Genomic DNA, 12,786 nt, shown 5'->3' with positions numbered 1-12,786 from the left:
ATTTTATAAAAATATCCATGTGTGAAAAATATATATAAAATACATAAATTTCTACACATTATATATATATATATATGTTATAAAATCATACAATTATGTCAATTAAAAAAGATATTAAATATTCAAGCTGTATACGATATTAAATATTTGGAAGAAAATATATTTTAAACTGTATGATATTGTATTGTAATTTGTAAATAAAATTTAATTTTATTAAATAAATAATTTATTTAAGAAAAGAAAAATTAATTTTCTAAAAATATAAATGTGGAAAATATATATAAAATATGTTATAAAATTGTCTTCTTAAATAAAGAGAAATATACTTGTAATTCGTCGAATTCATATATAAATACACTCCCATGTACAGTTTTTTGTAATTGTCTGCAATATTGATAGTATTTACAAATAGAGTTTGAAAAATATCGCGGTGCCTTCTAAATATAATATATAAGATTTTAACTTCGATTTTCGTCGGATATGTTATTTCAATTTCGCTGAATTACGATCTATATTTACATCTCACATTTAATGCTAAATATGGTCGTCCGAGTTTTCTTACATAAAGATCGCATATGTTATTTCGGGCCGAGTATCAAGCGGCCACATTTAGCACCGAAGTATGAGTTATTAATACGAATCTATTTGTAGTGGACAAGAGCGATTCTTCTTAGGACGAAGTCGAAATCCAAAATGGTTGTTTCTCGCGCGCCTCCGCATCCGGAGAGGGTATATAAGGCTAATGTTAGTCGCGTGCGTTTGGCACAAATTGTGCTCGATTTCGCGCTTGGCCAAAGTCTCTCGCGACCGATGCAAGAGTGACAGGTTGCTCGGGCGCAAATTTAGTCATCGCACGCAACGATTTCCGTTTCGCCATCGACGATAAGTTCTTTGTTGCCAATTCACTTTGACCAGTAATTAATAACGTTTCGTGTATAAAGAGTAATTGGTTTTTTGTTTCTCGATAGAAAATTCGGTAAATAAATCCGGCGAAAAATTTGGGAAAAAATAGATCTGTTCAAGATTTTAAATTATGATTGAATAGTTTAAAGATTAGTTGGATTAATAATAGATTAATTTTCATTCCGAACCAATTTTATAAAAGTGATCGCTGTTGCGTTGAAGCGTTAAATTTTAATCAACTTTCCATGTTTAATTTGGCCTTGTACTTTATATTTGCTTAATATACAAATCGGAATACACAATCGTATCGCGAAAAAATTAATTAAAATTATTCCATTATAACGCTGCCGCGTTATACGTTTCCAACATTTGTATAATGTACGACATGTAGTCTCGTATTGGCTTCTATTGTAATGCAGAGCAGGATATAAAAATATGAAACTGTGTGCGGAAATATAATAAAGTAGGAATACACGTATATACATATGTGTATTATGAAATACATCAAATTGCTAATGATGGAAATAGCTTTTTTAATTACAATACATGATTTCGGCTTAATTTGATTAAACTTTTGCTTTTGTTAGCAGGAATGGTTGCTTTGATCCCGACATATTATATCGTGCATTTACTTTGGTGCTCCCGGCCACTGATCAAAGCGATCGTTCCTTCCATGGTGGAAAGATCGGTAATCAAAGTTCGTTCCATCGTTGTTTCTTTTTCAACAGCGCTTTATTTTTCCATTTATTCTCATTTTCAATCCTTTTGTCTCTTTCGGATTTGGACAAACCTTTACGAATTTTCAACTTGACATTTCGTAATCAAGATGTCTACAGTTTTCTACCTTAAATTCATTCAGTCTTCCATTAACATCCACGTGCGTGGTGCTCTTATTTATATAGCTGCTATGAAACATATAAATTATTTATTTAATAAAATTAAATTTTATTTACAAATTACAATACAATTTTATCATACAGTTTGGAATATAATATTTTTCTCCAAATATTTAATATCGTATACAGCTTGAATATTTGATATCTTTTTTAATTAACATAATTCTATGATTTTTATATAATAATCTGTTAATAAATCTCTTAATAAATTAATATTTTCACAGACGTATAACATTAAAAGCATGAAAATTACGAGATGTATATTAAAATACGAAAAAATATGAAAAGTACGAGATATATATTATCAAAATATAAGTGAAAAATCCATATCTACGAATAGTTTATTAAATATTTCACGAAAATGAGTAAAATTGGTTTGAATATGAAGTTCACATTTAGGAGAATTGAAAGCTTCGAAATCAAAAATGATTTGAAAAATGATACCTCTAATTAATTTTATTCTCGAATGTTACCTGTACTATATAAACTGAATCTCTGGGAAATTTCATTTCCTCGAAATTTAATATTATTATAATATTAAATACAGTATTTTCATTTTACGTATACCACAATATAATATGATTATGATTCCCAAAGTGATAAGGATGAATGTATTTTCAAAGGAGGTATAATAGAATTATTTTAGAGCTAAATCGCGAAGGATGATGACACTCGATCCGTTTCTTCAAAAACAATATCAAATTAACCGCTTGCAATATTTTTTTCAATATAGTTAATTGTTTCACATTATATCATGTCACATTTTAAGATCAGAAATTAAGTTTCTATATAGAAAGTTGTGTTTTAGCACTTGATAAGGGCCGAAACCCATGGCCGAAACGTCGTGAATATTAAATAAAGATTATTAAATAGCCAGAGTTCGTTGATTAAATTACTACCATTTTTAATTATCATCTGGTGACTTCAGAGATTTTTACATCTTTTAATATTTTTTTCATTCGGAATCTTAATCCTCGTCTACCAGTTTTGCAGCTTGCAAAATATACATATACTTACACGAGAAAGAAAATATATGCATATACCAGGAGATGCGTGTCGCGCGTTTTCGCAGCACAACATTCTCGCTCGAGGAAAGTGGCAGCGGCGCCGCTCGACAGGGTCGCTGGGGGAGGGATGAGGGGGTGGGAAGGGGGTAGTAAACATAACCTAGATTCGCGGCCGGCGCCCAACCCAGAAGGGAGAGATAGAAAGAGAAGAGACGAGGGTGAACCCAATAACCTAGCCTAATAGCGTCCTGTAAGTCGATTCTCTCTCTCTCTCGCAAAGGTCACCCTAGAAGGGTCCACGGGCTGAATGCCGGTTCTATTTATAGCCACCACCTCGTCTCTCTTTGCCCTTTGCTTTCCTCCTCACTCTTACCTTCACCGCCTTGTTCTCTCTCTCTCTCTCGCTTCTCCGGTTTCCCCTTCCTCTCGAAGACCCTAGACCGCCGTCTCCCTTGGATTCCTCGAACGCCACCCCTGACACGTTTCCACCTCCCTCTGCTCGCTTTTGCCCGTCGCCGCCGCCGCCGCCGGTTGTCGCGCAGCCTCGTCCCACTCGATCCTCCCACGAAAGACCTATGACGCTATAAATAGCCCGGGCATATCCCGCACCGTCCTTCCTCACCCCGACCGACAGATCGAAGTGGCGGGAGTGGCGAAACGGTCCCTACCTGTTAATCTACGACGATGACAACGATGACGGCGCTGACGGTCGCCTTCGACTGATGGAGTGCGCGAGAAAAGCCAATGGAAAGTGGCTGGTCCTAACGTTCGCTTCATTCTTTCATCGGCAAAGTTTTTAGGGAATTATCTCGGGAAACTCGGTTCCTTCACGTCATTGTGCTAAGTAAGTCATGTTTTCATTATCGTCTTTCCGAGTCGAGACGTGATAGAATAACGCATCGAGTCACTCTGATAATAATCATTTGTGTTTGGGAGAAAGGGAAAAGATAGGGAGCAAAACCTGGTTTTGGAACAATAAAATTGTTATCCGCGATTATTAGTAGTGGAGGTAATTCGATTTTAGTTTCTTGACACTGTTATAGTCATCTGTTTCTTTTACACGGCAAAAACGAAATTTAAAGTTTGATAGAAAATCAAAATCTTGTTTAAAATTCTTTATAAAAAATAACGACATATTTTATTGAATTTTTAAATCGCTAGTGGAACAATCGAAGGATAAATAAAAGGATTCAAGCGACCGAATCTAGCACAATATTCCATTTCGTAACAAAGTTTCATACTGATAGAATGCTTAGAATTTTTGTAATTTAATGTTTTATTTGCGTTGTTTGGAATGTCAACTGGTATATTGACTACTGAAGATTGTACTTGATAAGGACCACCAGCTGATGGTCGAAACGTCGTTTTAATGAATACAAATTTCTGTTGGATTTGGTCGCTTCAATTGATTCTTTGACATATTTTGTGTCCATTCAACGTAAAATAATCTTGATAAATGCAACATATTTATCTTATTTATGCGTCTAATAAAGATTAATTTTCCGGGATGATTGATGCAATCCCGCATGTTTTTAACTCAATGACATCTTTACCCTCACCCATGTACGAATGTCGGGCTTCTGCTAGAGTTGTCAACATGGCCCAGAAGTGACACAATATTGGCTGCCAAGACTTGATAGGTGGTACTGTCCCAGTACGGATAAACCACCAGATCAATACTGTACCAGTCTCGGTAATTGGTACTGTACCAATACTCCCATGCAATCATATTCTGCCGAGTCTCGTCTCAGTACTGATCGTTTATAAGGCCGAAAATGGTAATAATTGATGGCCGAGAATTGTCTCAGTACTGGGCATGTATTGAGTCGACTCGTGTCGGATTACTGGGAAGCAAGCAACTTTGTCTGCAGCACGAGTACCGGTTCAAGTATACTGGAAGAAAATTGGACCAATGTTTGTGTACCGTACTGACACAAAATATTTTCTATACCAAGCCAAATATCGTATCAGTACTGAGCGTGCACTGGGGACGAGACATGAAATAGTACTAGGATGATAAAAGTTATGTTGGATAAAATCGTATATATTGGATCAGCACTGGGGATACATTGGGCCATACATTGGTGTATGACAACAAATATTTTTATTTTGAAACATTAATTTATAATGATTTTAAACATATCGGTTATTCTAATGTTAGATTTGGCCCAATACAGACTAATAAATATGGCCCAATACTGATAATGAATGTTGTCCCAGTACTAATACTTTGTGTCGGGCCAAAGTTGGCATCAAGAGTTGGCCCAACATTGGCGATCAACGTTGCCTCTGTACTAATACTCTGTGTCGGGCCAAAGTTTGCGCCGAGACTGGGACCCGTGTTATCATTCCGACATTGTCCCAATAATGACCTCGATCTCAACTTATACTGGCCCAGAACGTCAGCCAGTACTGGCGACTCTGGCACCAGTATTGAGTCAGTACTGAGTCTTTTTGAGATTCGCACATGGGCATTATTTTTTCCGCTGAATATTTATCTTCGAGCGTAAATGTTACAATATCAAGATCGCCCCGTGAACTCTTCGCTGCGGGGATGACGCACTGGCGCATTTCGCGCCGATTATGGGTCACGCGCGCGAATATCAGGGTTACCCCTGGCAACACCACGATCGCGCGCGAGGGCGCGGGTGGCGGCCACCCTTCTTCTCGTCGCATTGTGTGTGTGTATGTGTCACGCCGTCTTTTTCGTCGTGAGTCAGAAAACGGCGCCGCTTCGCGCTGTCACGATGGCGCCAGGCCGCGCTCTCTCTCTCTCTCTCGCCTAGCGATTTTTCTGTCGGATCCGCGAACTTTCGTATATACATATATATGTATGTACAAGCGCGTATCTCGCAGCCGAGGGAATCGAGGAATGATCATGATAAACGATACAAATGCCACAAAATTTCCTTATTTTACTCATTTTTAAAAACTTTAACTTGTCAGTTTCTATGCTGCTGAACAGCAGTATATACGAGTATATAAGTATATTCTGTATACGCAAGAGAAGAATTTCCCCTGTACTTTTATTTTAAAAACAACGTAATATACGATTAAATTTTTTATTACTTTTTAAACGTACTTGAAAAAATTTGTCAATTTTATCTACTTTGTATACGCTTCATAAAGTGCAATGTCACTAATAAGCACTAATAGCACAAAGGAATTATTTCTCAATTATATTCGGAGTTTTTAGAAAATATGTATATTATAGTGATATAAGAAAATAAGAATGTTAAGAATTTTTGAGCACGTGTATTCTACAAAAAATCCGACACTTATTTTGCTACTTATATCATTTCTCGATTTTTGATAACAATCTACAAATTTTTTTTTTAAGACAAATTCTTGCAATCGATTGTATCATAGTAATAGTTTGATCAAACAATTTCTCCAACAATCGAATTTACGAAATGAGTTTTTACACATTTGAAATGTATACATATATCAGGGTATATTCATTTTTTTAACCAATACTAGTTATATATAATTATTTTATTTATTACGATGTTTCGACCATCAGGTTTTGGTCCTATTCAAGTAAATGTTATGAGTAATAAAATTAGATCAGAATGATCATCACATTTTCGGATTCTCCACACGATTTAAGCACATTTTTGTCAATTTTGTTCTTATACGAGAGAATTCGTTGTGTCATATTAACCCTCAGTTACCACTCATTTTTGGCCACCTTGTTTTACCACTCATGGGTTAGAGTAACCCAGAGTCTTTTTTTGTTTATATTTTTGGATCTAAAGAAGCTATTTTGAAGTATTTTTTTTAATCGATACGTCAGACAGTAAGAAAAAAGAATATATCGGTACAAATGTCATCAGATTTCTACGACTCGAGATATTTGAGAAAATATAAAAATTGATCTTCTAAAATCTCTAACTAAGGATTAATGTATAACAGAATCTCATCATGACACAACGAATTTTAAAAACAACGTAATACACGATTAAATTTTGTATTACTTTTTAAACGTATACTTAAAAAAATTGCCAATTTTATCTAATATTGTAATTATAACTAGTATTGGTCGAAAAATAAATATACCCTGGTTTATTAATTGACTAGCGATTTAAAATTAATTATTATCAGTATACATATATGTTAGAAAGTATACACAACACGCATTCATCATGCCAACTAATCTTTACGTAGTTGGGTAATCGGGAAACGACTCGAGGAATTTAGGACGCGATTCTGAGTCTATTTTCGTAGTTTAAGACACCGCGGGTATCGGCATGATGAAAGAAAATTTGTTTAAAGACGATGCTTGAGCGAGGCTCGCTGCACTTTACCGCCTTTTCTCGTCTCTTCTCACGCTTCATCCTACGCCCTCCTAGCTCCGCTCGCCACCGTCAGATTTTTCTGTTCTTTTAACATTTTTTTCTTTTTTCCATCCTCGTCAAACTTACCCTGTGTCCGTCTTTGTCTGCCACCCGCGCTTGGACGCGAGTCCTCTTTCACTGTACAGTGGCATGGAAACGTCGGCCCGTTGGACGAGCGGCGAATATTAATGCGTGTTTTCACACGTGTGGACGTTTATTTTTGTCCGTATTTTTAGCGGTCGGTATTTTCGAACGAGCCGGTCACTATTTTCGTACTAGCACACACATGCGTCCGCTGTGTTAGATACCGCGAGAAAGAGAGAGTGCCCGCCTAACCGAGCTGTTTCTTTACGTCCCGATACTTTACGTATACCATTATACTGTCTTGCACAATAAGCAATTTTGCCAATTCGGACAAAGGATTCAGATGTCTTATTTAGAGAAGGATATACAAACCTGTTTTAAATCAATTATTCAAATAGAATATATATATATATATTCATCGCTTATAAAAGCGCAGCATTTAAAAAAACTTGAAAAGTTGGATAAAAATAGCCAACAAAAAATCCAAATTTATCTTATTTAAAAAATTATTATTTAATTCGTCAACTGTGACATAATGATATATAGATTCTTTCTTTTCCTTTAGATCGACGAAAAGTATTTTATTTTAAATAAGACAAATTTGGATTTTTTGTTGGCTATTTTTATCCAACTTTTCAAGTTTTTTTTTAATGCTGCGCTTTTAAAAGCGATGGATCGCAAATGAGCTATATCATAGTTTATTACAATCGTTTTATTTTCCACGGAGTAAAATGACACTCCGTAGAAACACGAGCCACCCCGAGAGCGAGTCGTCTACGATACGCGGTTTTTTAAAAGCGGAACGGTCGGCTTTTTAAAGACGCGTATTTATACGCTTCGGACGACCTCATGCTGAGATCGAGACAGCTCGATGCGATCCTTGCGCCTGGTTTTTCGCATGAGTCTATCACGAGAGTCTCGTTGAACTTTGCGATTTTCATCGAAGAAGGATATGATTTAGCCAGGGAGAAACGTGTAAACGGGAAATAAAATCGGCATAATTTTGAGGAGCGATATTTCGATGCCGTGAATAAAATGAATTTCTAAAAATATAATCTCCACGCGTGTTTCCCATTTTCTACGAAAACGCGTTAATTGCTTATAGAAGATTATAATTTTTTCCGATCGAAAATTGAACTCGTCGAAATTAAATACGCAACAGTCATTAATTAAAAAATCAGATCTTCTGTAAAAAGTAATTCCTTCATAAGAGAGAGCAAATTTTGCATGTTGAATAATTTTTTTTATATGAATTACTATATTTGTTTCCGATTATTAAATTTATCTGACATTTATAAAGAATCGGTTTGTAACACAAACAGGTTCTTTTTTATATTAAAGATTTTTTATAAATGTTTACAAAGCTTTTTTTAATGTTTCATAACTGTAAATAATTTTACACTGTAATAATTTTTTAATCTATTTTTAACCATGTTTACAATAGCCGGTATTAAATATCGATTTCATTTCCTGGAATTTGCTGCATAAAAAAATATCTATATATTGCGATAAAGGTTCTCTAAATTCATCTCAGACATTATATAAACATGTTTATCGATTACATATTATTTTCTCTATATAGTTTCAAAAAAATAATTTACCTTTTTTTCAGGTAAATATCCAGGCAGTTTTCGCGTGCTCGGTTGTCACGAGGGTGTCATGCCGAAGGGGTGAAAGGGCTGTAGCTAGGTAAGCAGCTAAAAATAAAATCAGTACATCATATCGAGCGATCCTATAAATAGCCTCGAAGTAAACGAGAGACTCTGAATGTATTAGAGCCGCCTGACTTGCTGTATCATCTTTTACACAAATTATAAAAATACATCGCTATACATGGTTCGTATATTATTGAAATTATTGTACTTGGCTGCCTCTCGGATGTTCCGCGTCTCTATATAATAAGTAAACACGAAAGAAGATTATTGCAGAGTATTAAAATACATAGAGCTTTTTTAAATGGTAAATTCTATTCAACGCTTTTTCGCGAACTTTTTTTTCTACAAATGAGAAAAGCGCGATTATACTTGTTCCACCGATCGGTTCGCGATTAAAACGAATCATTCGACGATTTTCCGTGCATCCTTTTCGCCTAACAACAATCGGTATTCACGAAATTGTTAGTTTTTATCTGACCGATGTGCGTTTAATGTATCCAAGTCGATGGATCGATAGAGATTAGGGTGGAGGGTTACGGTTGGTGATGGACGAAGGGAAAACCCGCTTAGCGTGACCTTGTCTGCTATTTTTGGAGGGTGGCATGTGATTGGAAGATGGCTCTTTTTTTAGCCGGCGACTGAAAAAAAAATTCCACCGTCGATCGAATTAGATCCACGGGGAAGAACCGCGCTCGTCAAAGATTACACGCGAGGAACTCGTCAGCGACTTTTCTCTTTCGCTTTACAACAGTTTTGCTAGTCGCGACTCTCTGAAGGAAACCACCTGTGGTTTACAAAATATAGGAGATCATGCATTTTCCAAATATATATGACGCATCGATATCGCAGAGCGTGATTGATAGGGAAGGAAATGTAATATAAACATAAACGAATTTTCCTTTTGAGAAAATTTTGTGCGAGAAATGAATTTCGATTACCTATGTATTTCGAGAAAAGAAAGAATATGAATTTAAAATACAAGAAATTAAAATTAACCGTATTTTTTCCGAGTCCAAAATAGTCATATAAAGAATATCACACTCTTGTTATTTTTTCCTTCTTTTAAATTTGACTTTGTAATAATGATATCGTTACATTTATTAATCGCGATTGGAAATGCGCGAGAAATTTATTCTCTTTTTATGTATTTATAGAAACTACGCTCTAATGATATTTTATCGCACGTTTTTCAATTCAATCAATTTGACAGCCTTCATACATTATTCACCAGTCGCGATGTTTGATATAAATTTTTCGGGTAACGACGCACTTTGTTCTTTCGCAAAATGCAAATCCGCTGCTGCTGTAACCGCACGCGCGCGCTGCCGAGATTGCGTCAGAGAGCGCGATCTCGGACCAAATGTCAATTTGCGCAGCGACATGATTAATCCAAGAACGAGCGAAATAATACTGCTTGTCCGGCTTACCAATGGCACGGTAAAGGAAATATTGACAAATGGATTTCTCTGTTCCGATTGAACCGATTCGACTTATTAAGATACGATACAAAGGATTCTATACAATGAATAGAATTTCCTAAAACTGTTTACCATAATTGTAATAACAGACCCTTTGACAGATTTGAAATCGAAATTTTTTTTGGAGGAAGAGAGGAACTCTATCATTTCTTATCGGAATTTTTTAACAAGGTTTTTAACATTAAATATTTAAATTTAAAAAAATGTACGATATTTTGTATTTTTGGCGATATTTTAAATATCATTTCTATAATTGTAAAATTTGACAAAAATTCATATAAAAAAATTTACTATCAAATAATTAAGAAATCTGAAAAACTTCAAGATTTGCTATTAATGTGAAGGAAATTCTTTTTACGTAATAAAATTTATATTTAATATATATTGACAAATTCACATACACACACACACACATACACGCGCAGTAAAAAGTTTTATTTATATAATCGGGCTGGAAGCTTCAATGGATATATACAATATGATATGGCTAAGTCTACTATTTTTTTCTTCCCCGTACTATGACCGTACGAGTCGATAAGCGTAATCTGTGCAGTGTCATTAACGCCGGCGACGCGGTGGCTGATTATTGTACGATTTCGGTGAATTAAAGCGGAGAAAACAAAGGTTTCGCGATAAGAGAGCTTCCGGGAGCAGCCAGCCGCAGCGCCCACGGACTTCCGATAGCGCGCAATGCATTTTTAATCCGATTCAGATTACCGTGTATTTTTTTTCATACTGAAACTTGCTTCCTATACAAGCTGCAAATTTCCAAGAGACGATTAGCCGAGAATTAACGACTGTATTTTTTATCTAAAATCTTAAATTAATATTAAATTATTTTCAGTTTTAAGTGGAGCACATTTTTGAACAAACAAATGTATACGTGCAAAAAAGATTACAAATTAATCGAAGAATATAATGAAAATTTATTTGCATGAAAGTAAAATTATATAGAGGAAAGTTGATTTATAGTTTCTGATGAAAACATTTCGCAAAATTGAGAAGCACTCTTCTATAAAAATAGGTTTTTTTTTTTTATTTTTTTAAATTAGCCGATTTAATTTAATCCACGCCACAGCGTAATCGTAAAAAAATTAGCAGCGCAAGTTCAGCATTAAACATTGCGACGCGATGCGTTTATTAGAAATTTAACGGTTCCGTAGATGGTAGCAGCAAATGTTAGCCAAAGTATTACGTTGGCGGACATATTACGTCTCTCACGTAGGCAGGTAGACGTAGACCCGAGAGGGAGGATATAAACTGATTGGGATATAAATATCGGTCGCAAGGAAAATATCGATTTTTCTATCGTAGTGTAAGGCGAGCCCCTGGGCTTGCTCGTCAGTGATTAATCGGGCCCCATCTATTTATGACGAGGAAACCGAGTTGAATAGAATGACGTACGAACCAAACCGCCCACGTTATCGTAGCGCCCGTTTGCATTTGCTCCTCGTTCGATCCTCGCGTCATTTGCACAGAACGTTTGCATTGGACACGTGTCACGAATATTTACAATTGCTTATTTTGCTTGCGTACAAATATTCCTAACGAGAGATAAAAGAGGTTATTTTAGGTGCGCGCCAAATGAGGAAAATTAGAGATATTTAAAGATAAGCTTTATAATAAACTTCTTTACACGTGCGTGTACGTGAGATAATTATACGGTCGCTTATATTAGTGTTACATTCGTAAAATAAATTCGTCGAATGGAGAAAATAGATAAACTTGTGATATACATATATTAATGTTTGCGATTATAATAATATTATACTAAACATTTGAATTTTAAGAGTTTAACTAGGCTCTGTAATATAAATATAAATTTAACATATATAAGATAGAATTTAACATATATATGTTAAATTTATATTTATATTACAGAGCCTAGTTAAACTCTTAATTTATACACGCTGGCTTAAAGGCGTTTATTTACCAACATTAATATATATAACAGAGAAAAGTATAGAATCGAAAGGATCTGAATAGCTCAGTTGGAAGAGCAGTCGCCCGGCAAGCGAAAGGTCTCGGGTTCGATTCCCGATTCTGCGACTTTCGGATCTATATTTTTCTCTCGCATTTATTTCTTTAGGGGGAATAGGGGGTACATGGAATTAAAAATCTCTTGTAGAGATTATTCCAATTTTATATCTTGGCCGTGTCCAAGTAAAATTTGGTGCCTTGTGCACAGGTATTTAATTCTAACGAAAAAAATTTAGTTTCGTTTAGAATAACGCACTGTCATCCGCGATTTGGCTCTTATTGCCTATCTTATATATGTTAAATTTATATTTGAATTTTAATTTTATTTGTGATTATTAATAAACCTCGTATGAAGAGAATTTTCTCTTATAGAATTTACCCTGAAAATAATCGTGGAACAATATGGTATTGCAAGAATTTTTTAAGAATTTCTCTGATTAATATTC

General features: G+C 35.1%; 1 protein-coding gene across 5 annotated transcripts in view; it reads left to right on the top strand.

Annotated features, from left to right (window-relative positions):
* HDAC4 (histone deacetylase 4) overlaps positions 1–12,786 on the top strand; it is a 122,052-nt gene that overhangs the window by 38,383 nt on the left and 70,883 nt on the right. The window contains exons 1-2 of one of the 5 annotated variants that reach the window (XM_085483385.1): positions 3,512–3,650; positions 8,840–8,916. The exons of the other annotated variants lie outside the window; for them this stretch is intronic. The gene's annotated coding sequence lies outside the window, so the exon portion shown is untranslated. Of the gene's footprint in view, positions 1–3,511; positions 3,651–8,839; positions 8,917–12,786 lie in introns of those variants that run through there. 5 annotated transcript variants of the gene reach the window in all.

This window comes from Nylanderia fulva, unplaced genomic scaffold (genome assembly GCF_048542155.1).
Source record: "Nylanderia fulva isolate GAGA-0341 unplaced genomic scaffold, ASM4854215v1 Scaffold25, whole genome shotgun sequence".
Classification (NCBI taxonomy): Eukaryota; Metazoa; Arthropoda; class Insecta; order Hymenoptera; family Formicidae; genus Nylanderia; species Nylanderia fulva.
Note: the sequence above shows the minus strand (reverse complement) of the source record. Positions and strands in the feature narration are given on the sequence as shown.